The following is an 18,148-nucleotide window of genomic DNA, read 5'->3' on the forward strand; positions in this document are numbered from 1 at the left end:
TATATATCTGAATCTGTTTACTGTTGCTCACATGTACCTATGTATACGCCTGCCTACTTGGGATAGAGAACCTATCAGGGAGCTACTCCCCAGAGAAAACTGGTTCTCCCTCTGTCACCCTTCACTGATTGCCTATAGTAGGTCTTCATTTTGAGATGGGGCCCTTATGAAATATTCCACATCTGGTTTGGCATGTCAACTGATTTTGTCATTGTGCTCATCTTGTTACTCTATCAAAATGTGGAGATTTCATTGGTGTTGCTTCCCTATCATGTCTAGAATGCATTAACTAGCTGCAGATGTCTTGTCCCTCTGGCTCTTACATTCTTTGCATCTCCTCTTCTACAATGTTCCCTGAGTCTTAGGTATAGAGGTTGCATTACAGATGAGTCATTTAGGGATGGGTACCTTTCATTCACTTATTCTCTCTGTGAGATAAGTTGTAATAAACTCCATCTGTAGAAAAAGAAGCATTTTTAATGAGTGATGAGAGGTAAACTTTTAAGCTAAGATTAACAAACGAGAGAGAACATGCTTACTTGTTTTAGCGAGTCTGGGTTACTTCCTTTAGTATAACTGTTTAGAATTCCACCCATTTACCTACATATTTCATGACTGTGTATTTCTTTAAAGAAAAATGGAGCTCAATTTTATGAATATACCACATTTTCATTATCCATTCATTGGTTGAAGCCCATTTTGTTTGTTTCCATTTCCTAGCTTTGTGAAAAAAAGCAACAATAAACATGACTGAAAAAATACCTCTGAGGTAGGATAGCGATATTATACATAAAAGAGGAAAAAATTTCCACTAGAAACGATCAACAGTTTCATCAAAATGTCAGGATACAGAGTCAGTTTGCAGAATTCAGTTGCCTTTTTGTATACCTAAAGCTATCAGTGAGAGAAGGAGATTAAGCCTAGGAATGACCTAACTAAAGATGTTAAAGAGCTCTATACTGACAACATTATATCTTTGAAGAAAGATAATGAGAAAGACTCTAGAAGATGAAGAGATTTTCTGTGCACATGAAGGAATAGAATTCCTATTGTGAAAAGGACTACCCTACCAAATAAATTTACAAATCAATGCATTCCAAATCAAAATCCCCATGACATTTTGCACAGAAATAGGGGGAAAAATCCTAAAATTCATATGGAACCACAAAAAACCCTGTATAGACAAAGCCAAAATAATCTTGAGCAAAAAGAGCAATGATGGAGGCATTACCTACGAGGTTTCAAACTATATCACAGAGTCTTAACGAAAACAGCATGGTATTGGCACGAAAGCAGACTTTTAGATCAGTGGAGCAAAGTAGAAGATCTAAAGATGTGAACGCAATTGCAGCCACGTGATATTTGACAAAGCTAACAGAAAGTACACACTGGAGATAAAGTATCTGCAGTGGTGCTGGAGAAGTGGATCTCTATATGTAGAAGAATGAAACTAGATGCACATCTTTCACTCTGAACAAAAATCAACTCCAAATGGATCAAAGACCTCAATGTGAAACTTGAAATGCTGAGACTGCTAGAAGAACTACAGGCAGTACCTTACAAGAGACAGGTTCAGCAAAGGACTTCTATCTTGGACTTCATTTGCTCTGGGATTAAGGCAAACAACTGACAAATGGGACCTCTTTATCAGATATCTTAAAATTTTTTATTGAAAATTTCATGCATGTATACATTGTGTTTTGATCAAATCCATCTCCGCCTCCCTCCAATTTCTTCTCTTATCCCTCCCACCACTACTTCTTCCCAAACTTGTGTGCTCTGTTTTAAAAACCACCATATCTGCTTTGTGTACACACATGTTTGACAGGATATTGGAGAGTGGGACCTCGTTTCTGAAGAAAATTCACTCTCCCTCCCCAGCAACCATCAGTTATCAATAGCTGGTAGAAATTCATGTGCTTCTCCCCTATTCATGCTGGGATTTGAGCCTGGCTTGAGCTTGTGTACATGTTGTGCGGGCAGTTGCAACCACTCTGAGTTCATGTGTGCAATGAGTGGCACTGTCATATCAGGTAAATGTTCTTTTGCTAAAGATGTCCACTACCTCTGGATCTTATAATATTTCCATTCCCCTTCCTCCACAATAATCCCTGAGCAATGGCAGTAGCTTTCCTATTTAGAGCCAAGTACTCCAGAATCCATTATTTTTTACATATCTTATGTCTCTGGATTAATCACCCAATACTATAGAAAGATCCTTCTTTAATGATGTTGAGACATGCACAGTTTTATGGATATAGAGACAAGAAATTAGAGTACAATTTACTTCTATATACATTTAGCATAGATAGTATCAACATCTTCTCTAAGGCCTATGACCTAATAATGAGTCACATTTGGGGGAGGTCCAGTTAGCAGTATCAGACATGAATTCAATCTTGTAGAGAAGGCTTTAAATCCATCAGAAAGTGATTGGTTGTTCTTATAACATTTGTACCAGTGGAGCATTTTTTGACAAATAAGTCATATTTGACTCACAGTATTCACAGCTTTATAACACTGTTGATGATCTTCCCCCCAGTAGCATGTACAGTGCCTTCCAACATTATGAATAATCCAATGGGGATGAATCTTTCAGGATGGTACCATTTTGATTCTTTCATGTCCTATAACTGAAATATATGGTATCTTCAACAGTATGGTCCTGCCATCAAGTTTTGGAAGGCAATCAAGACAATGGTAATTACTGCTAACTGATTGAAGTCACTTTTTAATTCTCGTTTTTCTTAATTTGGTTAGGGGTTATTTGGAAAATGTCATACCAAAACTCACTTTCAATTTCTGAGTCAATATCCACATTAGCTTTCCTGAAATTCGAGTTACAACATCTATCAGAGTGCTTGGTATTCTCCTTTGCTAAATAAATGTCAACTAGCATTTCCTTCAAACAGTGAGAAGCCACAAAGTGTTCAGAGCTGTAATCTTTACACAGAAACTGAGTACAGTGACATTTTGCTTGAAGAAAGCCCTGACTGTCTGATAGGACACGGTAATAATAACAACAAAGAGTGAAGTGTGGGTTATCTCATGATAGGAGAGCCTGACACGAAAATAAATGGGCCATATTCATTAAAAGTTCAACTACCACTTAACTTTGAATGCTTAAGCAGAGGGCTGAGCCATTTTTGAATTTTCCCTGTCTATTACACTATCAAGAGAAGTTCTAAAGTTAGCTAGCATTTGAGATTCCTTTGTTTCTTTTTCTCATATTGTGACTCATAAAATATTTGGGTTATTTATTATTATATTCCAAATGTCAGATTAGTGGTCAGTATTGAGGTATCTTATATTTTGAATTTTGATTTTTATGTAGGTCTCTAAGGGGGGGGGGTAAATACTTATATATTATAAAGCTCATGCCTAAATAATCAATTCCAAAATAGGAAGTTATTTGAGAGGAATATTAGACTTTAAGTTTTATTAAAAAAATCTTTAAAAATCATGTAATAATCATTATAGAAATAAAAGTGGAGGGATACCTCATTGGTTAAGAGCACTGACTGTTCTCTTGAACCTGAGACCTGAACTGTATAACAACAAATCCAAAATACAAAGTAACCAGAGTTTAACTAATTCTAAACTCTAAGCACGTGTCAAGATAAAACTCCCAGTCCATAGGTCTGAGAATTGCATCTAACACTTTGAATTCTCCTGTGGCTCACTGATTCTCTATATTGAAGTTTTCACTGTCAATTAAACCACAACTCATCCCTAAACTCTCATTTTACCTACAACTTAGGTTCAAGTACATGCCTCTAAGGTCTTGACTTCTGGATATAAACATATACACCTTTTCCTGTGAGCACGTGAGTTTTCCATAAGTCCATACCGTGACTTACCATCCCAAACTTTTGAAACTCTTCTCAATGTACTTAGCATTTGTTTCACTAAATTTTCCCCTCCTCACTTGGAGACCCACTCTCCCTCAGGGCCTCCTGGTCCTGACACAGATTAACTAAACTGACCTAATACATTCTACATGGGTTTTGCATAGTTTATATGATGTCTGGGAAAGGGGGTGGCTTACAAAGACATGGATTCACATAGGCTTTTCTTTCCCATGTTTGAAGCATGTGCCATCCCACCCACAGTCTCCACACTCTATTCCAAACATAGCTACTACCCCATTAATGGCTGTGCTGGAAAGTGCACACCCAAACAAATCCTGTGGCTTCCCAACAGCCACACAAAATGGGAAGAGGCAGGCCCCTGGTTTTCCTGGCTTATATATCCACAGCCCCTCCCCTTAATCGGCTTGACTCCTTCTGCAGAGCATGCAAAGAACTGATGGAAGAGAGCACACGTAATGTAAGGATAAAGTGAAGATAAAATATTGAAATGTTGTGACCCAGAAGTTCCTCTGACAAGCCACGGTCCCACCTCCTCAAAAGGCTCAAGCCCTCCCTGGGACTTTGGTTTTATCCACCTGTGGAGAATTTCATTTCTCTAAGTGTGATTATGAATGTGTGATTCTTTAGCTTTCAATAAATATCTTCTTCTTGCTCTCTTCTGGTCTGAGATGTTCCTGCCTTTTAATTCTTTAATTGGCTAAGGAAATAAACCCAATCTGATCCCTACACTGATCACAGTGCTGCAACATAAGGTTAAACAAATTGTTTTAGTACTGTGGGCAAGAATTACATTTCACAAACAGTTTTTTTAAAATACTTTGTGGCAAGTATTTTTCAGAATGTACAATTACAGGCACGGGCATTGCTTTGATGGTTAATGCGTTTCTGAGGCCCTTGATGTTTCCTTCCCATTTTATGCATGCTGACATTTTTCATTTACTAGACAAATATTTGAGTGTTTGCTAGATGCTCTGATACTTACTACGCTTTTAGGTTCTGTGAGGAATTCACTTATGAATCCAAGAATTTCATAATCTAGCATAGGGGATTATTAAACCAACAATTAAGAGTAACAGTAATGTTAATGACGGGGAAGATTCCTGTTTCCTACAGGAAGTTCTGTCTCTACCAGGATCATGAGCCAACTACAATTCAGGTGCTCCAAGTGGTAGAGAGCACATGAATAAGTCCTTTGGTAAACTACTCAAGCAATTGTGAATAAAAGTTCCCAGAAAAAAAAAAAAAAAAAAAAAAAATGGGTTTTCTCCTGCAAGTCTGCTCAACTGATTAGAACTTCAGTCCAGTCCTTAGTACAAACATTCATCCCACAAAAAAAAAAAAAAAAAAAGAAAGAAAAAGAAAGAAAAACAGCAACTTGGTCTGAACCTCCTGAAAGGCTGATCAACTTATTAGCATTTCAATGAATGTGGAGATTTTGGAAGTTGCAGGTCAGAGCCTATTTGTAATTTATCTTGGGCATCTTTTACCTGAGCCACTCCTTGCCTATCTCTGTTTCTAACTTAACATCCTGTGACTAACAGATAAATAATCTATTGGAATGTATTACCTTAATAAAGCCATAGCTCCAACCAAACCAAAGTATAAGAATGTCATTATGTAGCATCTGAGGACTATACAGAATTTCCACTGCTTTGCTATGACCCACCAGCTGAATGAACCCACAAAGGTATTTGAAAGTGTCATGATTTATGAATTTCTTTGTTCTGTCACTATGAAAAGTTCATCAAATTACTCCTGTGTTGGAACTTGGTATTTGGGGAAACCTCAGTCTGTATTGCTAAGCCGTGGTCACTCATATATGGCTTCAATATCAATTATCTCTTCTTTAAAAAAAAATTGATTTTTTTTTTGCAATTTTCATACAATATGATTTGATGGATTTTAGATCCCTTCTCCTATCCACACCACTGATTGCTGCCTCCTAATGTAATGCACTCTATTTTATGTAAAACATGGCTAATAGAGACTGATTTGTGTCTTCTAAAATTCTTGATGTGGGTCCATCCATTAGCGCCTCAGTCCCATCCTTATAAGAGACTATATCTTTCACTCCTAGAAGTCACCAGTTGCCAAAAGTTCCTTAGTTTAGGTTGGGATTTCTTAGCCACATCCTGGATTTTGTCCAGTTTGAGTTAAATGGGAAACTGTGGATGCTTTCACCATTGCTATCAGTCCATATGTGTAATTGACCTACTGTCTGGAGGATTCTGTTTCCCTGTGGTCATCCAACACCTCTGGCTCTTACAATTTTTCCTCCCTCATTTTCCAAAATGATACTTGAGACTTCAGAGGCAGAAGTTTGAAATAGGTGTCCTATTCATGAACAAGCACTCTACAACCTCTTGTTCTGTGCACATTGACCTCTTGTGGATTTCTGTGTTAATCACCACCTGCTTCCTAAGGAAATTTCTCTGGTGATATATGAAAGATGTGTTCATCTCACGTGTAGAAATTGTATTGAAAATGTATCACTTAGGTAAGCATCTCACAGACAATTTTTTCTGTGTTAGTTGTCATCTCTATTTTTTTTAAATATTTTTATTATTTGTATATTATGTGTCAGTGTATTGCCTGCATGTATGTAAGTGCACCCATGACCTGCAGTGCCTGCAGATGTCAGAAGACTACATCAAGTCCCCTATAACCTGAGGTAAGATGGTTCATACCTGCCATCTTGAGAACAGAGCCCTGGGTCCTCTGCAAGAGCAGCCAGTGCTCTTAAGTGCTGAGTCATCTCCCCAGTCCCTAGGTGTCATCTCTTATAAAGAAAGAAAAAAATCTTCTTTGCTTCTTTGATGAGTGGTTAGAGGTACACTTGTCTGTAAACATGAAAATGCAAACTTAGAATAGAGTAAGAAACTACATTGGTCTAGGGATGCAGCAAAAGAATGTTTTTCTTATAGGGTCTATAATCACAACAGCTGGGTGTATTTGCCCATGTTTATGGTAACACACATGAGTTCCCCACCATTGAGTGGCCATTAATTTTGGTTAGATAGCTGTTTATTATGCCCAAGATAAAGATGCCACTACTGCAGCAATAACAGGGTTTTCTGGGCCAGTCATTGTTGTCTATTTAGCTTTACAACTGGGTAGGACCATTGATTGGTTTTCTCCTTTGGACGTTTGCATAGTATCCTCTGATACAGTGAAAGTTAGTCCTCAGAGAAGAGGTTTCCAGGTCAGCTCCAGTTCCATTGCTCCAAGTCCTGAGTCCGAACTATGTCCTGTTTTCAGAAATAGGGTTTTAACTCCAGTTCTTGGAGGCAATCAGTGGTTGTGGAAATAGCCCTTATTATTATGGCACTCATTTGGCATACTCAAAGGGAAGTTTCTTCTGCCTGGGACTGTGTTTTTTGTTATATAGCCATCAGTTATACATATGCACTCAGATACATATTGTATGTGAAATTTTCAGTAGGATTTTGAGCTAATATGCACACTCTGGTTTTGCACACCATCCAAGCATTATTTATCTCGCCTCTCATTCCCCCCTGTATAATTCTCCCTACTCTTTTCCAAGTTAAAGTACATCCTTCCCCTACTTTAGCCTTAATAACACTTGTGTCCTATTATCTTCCTTTCTTGAGCTCCTTCTTCCCTTATACAACCAGGACCACTTCCCAATTTCCTCGCTCCTGTAGTTATACCTGGATTTATACTCACATCAAAGGATTTGGGGTTAATTTCCACAAATGAGAAAATATACATTACTTGTTTTTCTAAGTCTGTGTTAATTCATGTAGTATTATAGTTTGTAGTACCATTTATTTACCACCAAATTTTATGATTTAGTTTTCCTTTACTGTTGAGTAGAACTCCATTGTATAAATGTACATTTTCATTATTCATTTGTCAGTTGAGAGACATTTATGTTTTTTTCATTTCTTATCTATACAGAAAAACGTAGCACCAAACATGGCTCTGCAAGTATATCTTTATAGTAGAATGAGTCCTTTGAGTATATGTCTAGGAGTGGTATAATAAGAACATATTGTAGATTTATTTTTAGTTTCCTAATAGTTCTCTCTACTGATTTCCATAGTGATTTCACCAGTTTGCAATATCACCTACAGTGGATGAATATTCCCCTTTCCCTTTATCCATACCAGCATTTGATGTCATTTGTTGTCTTGATCTGAGTAACTCTTAATGGAGTGAGAAGAAATATTAAAGTGTTTTTTTAAATTTGCATTTCTCTAATTACCAAAGATGTTGAACACTTTTTAAAATGCCCTTGTTACTTCTTTTGAGAACTTTCTGTTCCTATCCATAGCCTAATTTTAATTGGATCATTTGTTTTCTTGTTTCTTTGTTTTTTGAGTTCTTTGTGTATTCTGAATATTAAGCCTCTGACAAATGTATAGCTCCTGAAGATTTTCCCCCATGCTGTGTGCTTCTTCTTCATTCAGTTGTTACCTTTGCTGTACAGAATTTATTTTTAATGAGGCTGTTTGTCAACTGTTGACTTTAATTCTTGAGTAACCAATGTCTAATTTAGAAAATCCTTTCCTGCACCTACATCTTGTAGGAAACTGCCTATGTTTTCTTCTAACGGGTCATCATTTCAGACTTCACATTGAGCTCATTGATGCATTTAGTGTTGATTATTGTGCAGGATGATAGATATGGGCCTAGTTTAATTCTTCTACAGGTAGAGATCCAATTTTGCTAGCACCATTTGTTGAAGATGCTGTTTTTCCTTCAGTGTCTTTTTGTCATTTACATCAAATGTCAGGTGGCTGGACTACATGCACTATTGTTTGGGTCTTCTTTTATGTTCCGTTGATTGATATGTCTGTTCTTGTGCCATGCTGTTTATATGATTATGACTCGGTAATGTTGATTGAGGTCTGGTATAGCTAACCCCTTGGTATTTATTGCTCATTGTGCTCAGGAATGCTTTAACTCTTGGTGTTCTTTTGTATTCCCATATAAATTATGGGATAGACTTTTCTTTTTCTGTGAAGAATGTCATAGGATTCACCTGGGACTGTACTGAGTTTGTAAATTGCTTTTGGTTGGATGATCATTTTCACTACATTTATTCTACCAATCCAGGCACAAGGGAGGTTTTTCCATCTCTTTGTATCCTCCTGAATCTCTTTCTTTAAAGATTTAAAGTTCCCATTGAAGATGTCTTTAATATCTTTGGTTAGGTTTATCCCTTAATATTTTACTCATTTATTTATTTATTTATTTACTTATTTATTTATTTATTATTTTTAGGAAGAAGAATTTATTTGGCTTAACCTTCCAGAGGCAAGGGGGCATGACAACAGAAACGTGAGGGCTTATTCGTCTTCAGGCAGGCACAGGGAGCAAAGGAAACAAACTGGAAATGGGATGTGGCTATGAACTCTTAAAGTCTGCCCCCAATAATGTTCCTCCCCTAGAAAGCCTGAACCTCTTAAACCTTCCAAAACAATGTCACCAAGAGGGTCAGTCTTCAAATACTCTGAGTCCATGTGGGACATACTTATTTAAACCATCACATTCTACTCTCTGACTCCTCTCAAAGGCCCTTTATGATATCATGATGTAAAATGCATTTAGTCCAACTTCAAAGCTTCTGTAGTCCTTTTCCTTCATGCAGTGGCCTCTAAGGCCTCTTGGCCTCTCATGGCTTTCTCACAGGGACACTCATGCTGCATACTGCCTGGCCTTGCCCTCTGAAACCAGGAGGAAAATTTATGACCTCCTCACTCTTCATCTTTTATATCTCTAAACCCAGCACCACATGAAGGACAGTGCCAAGTTCCACTGACAACTTGGGATGGGCCTTGGACCCCTTCATCCATATTGCTGGAAGCATTTGTATGTTGTGGTTTTTCAGGAGCAGAAAATTATTTGCTGTTTCTTCTTTCACTACTTGGAAGCTTAGCTGGGTGGGGTCTTACCCTAAAGGTACTCTTCATTTCTGAAATTTAAATCTGGAGGCCTCTCTTTAATGGCTCTAATCCCCTAAATTACGGAGTGGCTCTCTTCTAGTACACAATTTAACTGGTGCTCTTTTTTTTTCTTTTTCTTTTTCTTTTTTTTTATTTGCAAAGTGTACATTTTGTATTTCTTCTACCCTACCTGTTCTTTTCCATTCTAGATCTGCATAATATTCATCATTAGTAACCATACCACCAATTCAATGTCAGGCTATCTTGAAATATCCTCCCCCAAAGAAATTAGTCCATTATGTTTTAATTTAGCCTCAGGAAAGTCTTGGACCTTGGGCAGACAGCAGCCAGACTCTTTGCCAAAGTATCCCAGTTATTTAAGCCCTTCTCTCTGTCTCCCTCCAGAACATCTTTAGCCAGGCCTCTACTGGAAAGGCCCATCGTGCTCTCCTTATAGCATTCAACTGCTTTTCTAATTCAAACTTTAGAAGTCTTCCATATACCCCCCAAATCCCTATTTCAATATCCAATACTCATTTAAGAGCAAAAATAGGGAGTAAAAAATAAAAAAGAAATACATAATTTTATATAAAATATTTTAGCGTAGTATTTTTAATTGAAAAATTGAATGTATGTATTTGAGTGATTACATATAAGATAACTAAATCAAGTTCATTAAGAAATCCATTACTTTGTATACATATTTTTATGATGAAAGTATTTAAAAACCTATATTTGTGCAATTTTTAAAATGTAGGACATTGTTAGCTATTATAGACAACATTTTGGGCAGTAGAGCATTATTGTGTAAGACTCAGCACTGTAGAGTTAGATAGAAAAGTTTATGGCAATCTTAGACTAGATGTGATTAGATTGAATGTGCCCATGGAAAGCCTTTGTTAGACTACATTTAATAATTAACACATAGATACTTCCAGTTTGTCATATATACAATATTTTATATACCACATATATAAATAAATATAATTACATAGATGTACATCATGTCTAACACATAGACATGCATACACACACACGCACACACACACACACACACACACACACACACACACACACTGTGATGGTTTGAATGAAGTGTCTCCTAAGGGTTCAAGTCTTTGAACATTTGGTCATTGGTTGATAGGCAGTTGTGTAGGTTCAAGAGATGCAATCATCCTAGAGTAAGCATGCCAGATCAGTAGAGGTGGGCTTTCAAAGTTCATAGCCACCCCTAATTCCCAGCATGTCTATTTCTGTGTCCTGTGTTTGAAGGTATAAACACTGAGCTTTCTGTTCCAACTGCCTTGGTTATAGTGTTTCATCACGTTAACAGAAAAATAACTAATACAGAAGTTAGCACCAGTAGACTGTTACTGTGAAGAACTTGACCATTTTAATTTATTTTTATAGGATATTGTGAAAGAAGTGTTTCCCTAAAGTTTTTTTTTCCCCCGATTGCTTGTTATTTCTATATAGAAAGTCTCCTGAAATTTTTAGATTGATTTTTTTAACCTGGAACTTTGGTGAAAATATTGATCATCTCTAGCAGTTTTGTGGTTGAAGTTTGGGGATCTCATAATAATATCATATCATCTTCAAACAGGGATAATTTGACCTCTTATTTTCCAGTTAGTAGCCCTTTAACTTCTTTCTCTTGTCGTATTGATCTAGCTAGTGTTTCAGGCACTATATTGAAAAGGCATGAAGGTAGCAGACAGCCTTGTGTGGTTCCTGATTTTTATGGGAAGGATTCAAGTTTTCTTCCTTTAGAATGATGCTGGCTGTGTTTTTTGTTGTGTATAGTCTTAATTATGTTGGTGTATGTTCTCTCCAGGCCAATTCCCTCTCAGAATTTTATTGTGAATGTATGTTCTGTATGATTCATGTCCCTATATGGCTACGTCTTTCTTTAAATTAGGGCAATTTTATTCTTTAAGCATCAGATAAACATGATCCAAAACACATATCACTCAGATAGCATAGGAAGTTTTACAATATTTTAGAAGAAAAATGGGAAACAAGTTTTCCAAAAACGAAGACCTATTTGAAGTGAAACCCTCATCTACACTCCAGTTGGCTTTATATATGATAATTATGGAATTTTAACTTGCAGGTATTTGAAAAAATGGGGAGAGCTAATGAAAGGTAACTTGGCTTTAAGTTTCCCTCAGTGGGAAACTATTGATATTCTGAAATTGGTATCTATTGATCACAAAACTAGAAGTCCTATGTAATAGAACAAAAGATAGTTAATGAAACCTATTTTAATTGGAATATAGAAGCATCAAGAGAAATCATAAAATTCCAACCTACAGAAAATGAATAAGAGACTTTTAGAAGTCAGAATGAAAGATATGGAAGCACAGGAGATTAATAAAATAATCTTAGAGAGTGTGTTGACAGTAAATACAGGTGCTGAATAGTTTAACTCTTCCCATTCCTCTGCTCCCATCTATCCTTATCTAACCTTGCCTCCTCCATCAGAAGATCTCCAACTTCCTCACCTCTACTCCTCTCCCTAATGATGGAGAAATATTACCAAGCATATCTAGAAGGGACAATAATAATTCCAAAAGGGAGTTTAGCTAATCTCAAAAGGAACAAATTCTATACCTGAAGAAAAACAAATTGTTATGGTTCCTTTTATGATAAAACTCAGAGGGAGAAGAGGCCCAGATAGTGTTTATACAATGTAAAAATATGAGCTGAGGTACTTGATTATAGTGTTTCCTGACTGATATCAGGACTCCCTGTAAATTGTTAAGGAATTTCAGATTACCCCATTGATGTTTGTACCAGGGATTTCTGATTTATATCATAAAGTATCAAAAGACAAAATGAAACTTTGCCAGAAAGAAGTTAAATGCCTGGGTCATACCGTGACTTGCTTAGGATTGCTCGTAAATCCTAAATCTACTTCTGCTTTTAGGGATTTTCCTACCCCTATAACAAAACAAAACAAAAAAAATTCAAGAGATCGTTAGGGCTAACTAGATATTGTTGAAATTAGATCCATAACTATTTGGTAATTGCCCAGTTACTAAAGAAGAAACATAAACAAGATCAACCAAATATTGTGCCTCTGAGCCTAGAGGAAGAGACAGCAATTAGGACCTTAAGGACAGCTTCAAACTAAGCCCCTGCCCTACACACCCAACTATCACCTTTCCTTCTTCCTTTATGTCCACGAAAAGGAAGTGCTAGGCATGCTAACTCAGAAACACAAGGAAGACAGGTTACTTCACTCGGCATTTAGACCCAGTAACCAGAGGGCATCCTCCCTGTGTAAGGCCATTTCTGCCACTGCTGCTCTACTAAAAGGAGCACAAGAAGTCACTTTAGGCTCTACTCTCACTGTTCATGTGTCTCAGTCCATAGCACAAGGAAGACAGGTTACTTCACTCGGCAATTAGACCCAGTAACCAGAGGCCATCCTCCCTGTGTAAGGCCATTTCTGTCACTGCTGCTCTACTAAAAGGAGGACAAGAAGTCACTTTAGGCTCTACTCTCACTGTTCATGTGTCTCAGTCCATAGAACTTTTGCTAAATTCCCATCACATCCATCATTATCTGTGAGTAGACTAACTTCCTATGAGGAACTTCTGCTTTCATCTCTGAATGTTCCCAGGTACTCTGCAACTCTCTCAATCCTGCTACCTTAATCCTTCTACAAGTTGGATTGGGAGAGGATAAACATGACTGTACTCAAATAACTGATATACTTCTTTCTCCTAGGAAAGACCTATGGGAAACATCTATTGAAAATGCAGAGTTGATTTTATTTACTGACGGTTCTTATTTATGAGATGAAGGACACGTTCAGGCAGAATATGCAGTGACCTCCACTCTTGATATAATTTAGTGCTCATTTACATGGGATTTATCTGCTCAGCTGACTGAACTCTTAGTCTTCACTAGGGCATGCCATTTACCAGAAAATGAGACTGCTAACATCTACACAGACAGTAGCTATGCGTTTAGCGTGGTGCATGCCTATGACATGCTGTGGAGACAAAGAGGATTTCTCACATCCTCTGGCCAGCCTATTTGAAATAGTCAACAAATCTCAGAATTACTGAATACTATCCATTTGCCCAAACAATTATCCATCATTAAAACCCCGGGACCTTCTAAAACAAACACTGAAGAGGCAAAGCATCATAATTTGGCTGATAAAGCAGCAAAGAGAGCTGCACTGTATGAAGCCGCACATCCTAAGAAAACTTGTTCTGTTCACTATGCCCACTCTTTCTCTGATGATGTCAAAGATGCACAGTAAGAAAAGGAAAACTGGTATCAAAAGGGTTGTAACTTTAGCTCCCAGAGCAATCTTTGATGGGGTTCAAATGGGAAGCCCATAATGCCCCTAAGTGCACAATCTCCTCTTCTGGAATACATGCATAGTTTAACTCATTGTGCATCTGGAAAAAATGATCTCTTGGGATAAACAGCATTTTTGAAAACCCTCCCCAGTAGCTCACAAGATATATTAAAAATGTTCCATCTGTCCCAAGAGAGACCTGGTAAGCTACTTCATGGGACATTTCCCCTACCAAATAGGCTATTTAAAACTTTGCAGTTAGACTTCATCCAAATGTCTCCATCACAATGATATGAATATGGCTTGGTATTAATTTGCATGTTTTCCATTGGGTTTAAAATTTCCTTGCTGGAAAGTCACTGTCTTAGTCACAGGAAAATTTCTATTAGAAAGCATTATTCCTATTTGTGGCATCCCTGATGAGTTACATAGTGGTTGTGGAAATCATTTCACCAGACAAATATTTAAATCTATCTGCAAAATTTAGCTGTATTGCACAGCATTTTCACCTTGCTTACCATCCCCAGACTTCTGGATTACTTGAGTGAACAAATGGCACTAGGAAAAAAAACTGGCAAAGTTAACTGAAGCTTCTGGCCTCCCTTGGCCAAAAGCACTTCCATTAATTCTCCTAAATCTTAGATCTACCTTTTTGGAAAACATCAATTATTTCCTTTTGAAGTAGTCACTGGATGCTCTATGAGAACTGATGAAGGATTATATGAACCATCTTGGCTAAAGGGAAACACTGTGCACTATAGTAAAGGACTTAGAGAAATGATAATTAAAAATTCAGAATTGCAGTTTCTTTCCACAGTGAGTTCCTGGGCAACGAAGAACTGAACAAATTAAAACCAGGTAATTTCTCTATTGGAAAAGGCACAGCATCAATGACTCCCTCCAGTCTCATTGGAAAAGACCTTATAAGGTCCTGTGAACTGCAGAACTTCAGGGGGTGAACTCTTGGATTCCCATTTCCCACCTCAAATATGTACCAACTCCTCCTGAGGACACATCCACGTGGACTTCAGAAAGAATGGATGCTACTCACCTTTAGACTGCATCATCAACAGAGAGCCATAAGTGAATTAACTAAAGCCATAACTCATGTATGTATATACATATATATTTATTAATATATATTAGAATATATTTATTAGAAATTTCCTGAGAAACCTGAAAATTACTTTTGTATAGTTCCTCAGATGATGCATTAAATACTGACTTTTATAATAATATACCCTTTTGTTAGCCATGTTTTTCTTATGCCTGCTTGCTTACCCAGACTTCCAATCTGACTTAACCAAAGTCTTTACCCTTTAAAAGACTCAACGTTTTCGTTATCTCACTCTTTCTGGACTGTGTATTCATAGAAGGCTGCTTTAATGTGCAGTTTTTTCTTTCCTTTGAAAGTGGTTGTATTTTTGGGGGAAGAATCAAAATGATTTAAGAAAATTTTCTCTCCAGTAATGTCACAGATCATTTTTTACTTTATCAAGTTGTTTTAGATTTTTACATTTCTCTCTTTTCCATTCAGAGTTTTTTTTCTCCCTCATTCTTATGTAGCTGATAAAATTGCACAGTGTGAGTTCTAGCTCCCTTAATGAAAACTACATGCCAGAAGAAGTTTTAAATTTTAATTTAAAAAATTAATTTGAGGGCACCAGAAAGTAATACTCATAACTTACAAGGTACTACTAGGAAGAGTTCATACATAAGAGTTCTGTGCGAACTACAGCACAGCCTGAAATGCACTGAAATGTAAGCAGTAACAAGACACAGGCTAGGAGAGAAAAATCTCCACCCAGATCAACAGTTAGAATTCCCAAAGAGAGATGACACTCATTTTCCCAGATAGGACTCTCTGAAGTCAGCTGATCTTGCTCATGACAGGTAAGATACCACTTGATATTTCCAGCCCTCTGGCTGAAGTGGATATGGAAAAAGTCTAAATGCAAAGTCACGTGCTCACTGAAGTTTATCCTGGGTACTTTCTCTAAAATTCCAAATCATAGCCCTTTAAATTTTACTTTTCTTCCTTGACCTTTTCAATATCTAACACATTTTGTACTTACCTCCCTATAGTGTCTCCCTTCACAGTAACATTTAAATTTCTGTGATATCAAGATCTTGACTGCTTAATTCCCCCACTGATTGCTGGGCATTGAGTCCAGTGTGTGGCCAGTTACTGTCTTCAGAGAACAAAACATAGACACATGTTTAGCAATAAAGTACGGAATGTGAATATCTGATTTAAAAAATATCCATGGTGAATGAAGCAAAAGAAAATATCTTTAAACAGAAATCAGTAAAAGTTTGGAGAGTTAAGTCAATAAATTGAGAGTATAAGATTGTGATAAAACAGTAGAATGTGAGCAAAAGGAGCAGGTTGCCAAGAAATAAAAGCTAATTTACATTAAAATTATGTAATAAAAATGAGGAAAAGAACAGAACATATCGGTTTGAAAGGAACTTGGGCTGACATAATATAAAAACTACTTTGAATTCACTTGACAGGTCTCCAGAGGACTGTCAGCAGCCAGGGGGTAATTTCTGCCTGGAACTGACAGACATTTAGAACATGATGTATTCCACTAGAGAACTTAACTCCTCCTGGAGAAAAAAATGTATACGATCTATTTCCGTTTGGTGGTTTTCTCCTTTCACCTAAATTTTATTTTCTTAAAGAAGTCGCATATGGAATAACCAAGGTGGCCCATTTATACTGATAAGTGGAGGCTTTTACTTGGATACTCAACATATTCTTTCTCTTAAATTTATTTTAAAACATTCTTGAACTCTATCTTGAAGAAATAAGAAATTTTATAACAGAATCCTTTAAAATTCTGTGATTTAAGTTTTCTTCTACTTATAGATAGACACATTGAGTTATTAAAGCCTAATATTAATGTTCCATTATTGGAGACATAGGCTTAACCATTGGGAAAGGCAGATTGTGAATTAAGAGCAATAAATGCAAGCTGAAAAGAAACATAACAGAGGGTGATGTAATACTCAAAGCAAATGCTCTGAGAAAAATCAAGGCTTTGCAGGTACATGAGGAGTGAGGTGAACAATGTCTTGGAACATGATGTCTAATCGAATACGTTACCAGAATAAGCCAATCGGTAGCTAATTCTATGCCAATGTTTGGTGTGGGGTGGGAGGTAGGAAGAGCATACACAATGTTACTATACCTCTGTAGAATCAATTACAACTTTCTTAACCAATCTGCTAGAATAGAGATCAAACGTTTAAGTTATTTTTATTGCCAAAGTTTCCTCAACATTTGAACAAAGAGAACTCAGTAAACATTCCTTACACAAATTATTGGATGTTTGTATATTAATAACTTCAGTTTTACTATCTTAAAACATGAAAGTTTGCATAACATTAATGGCAGTTCTGTCTGGTAGTAAGATAGAGGGAAATTTTAATTTTCTTTGAGCACATGGATATTTTCACATCATCATTTTAATATTTTAAAACAACATTTTTATAACAATTTAATTTTGAATTTCAATTTCAATTTACTTAATAATAATAAAAAAATAGATGTTTTCAGTTCTGAGAAAATTCAATGAATTCATTTTTTCCCAGTTCATTGCAGACTGAAATTCATTCCCTTGAAAATTAACAATACCATTTTAATCTGGTCTCCTCCTCTTTTTCTTTCTGGCTCTGTCTACTTCAAGGGGCTACGTCTGTGTTCCAAACACTGATTTGGTCTTTTCTTTCCACTTTCAATTGCATCTGATGAAATGCTGCGAACTTGCTGCTCAGTGGGTAACAGCCACTCTGGTCTGCTGCAGAGAGAGTGGCTTCCGTCAGAAGTCCATGTCTGCCTCTCCATCAGAGCCGTGAGATACAGGCTCATAGGCTGCTGCACCAAAGTTCTTCCAAAAGCACAAAGGATTTGTTCCTCTACTACACAGCATCAAAGTTTTGTCTTGTGGAATGAGCTACTTTTCAGAAACTTGCATATGTAATCAATTCTGTCTGTGCTTCATGTTACTTTTCACCGTCCATTTGAAAACTTTTCC

Source organism: Nannospalax galili, unplaced genomic scaffold (genome assembly GCF_000622305.1).
Source record: "Nannospalax galili isolate Female #2095 unplaced genomic scaffold, S.galili_v1.0 scaffold698, whole genome shotgun sequence".
Lineage (NCBI taxonomy): Eukaryota > Metazoa > Chordata > Mammalia > Rodentia > Spalacidae > Nannospalax > Nannospalax galili.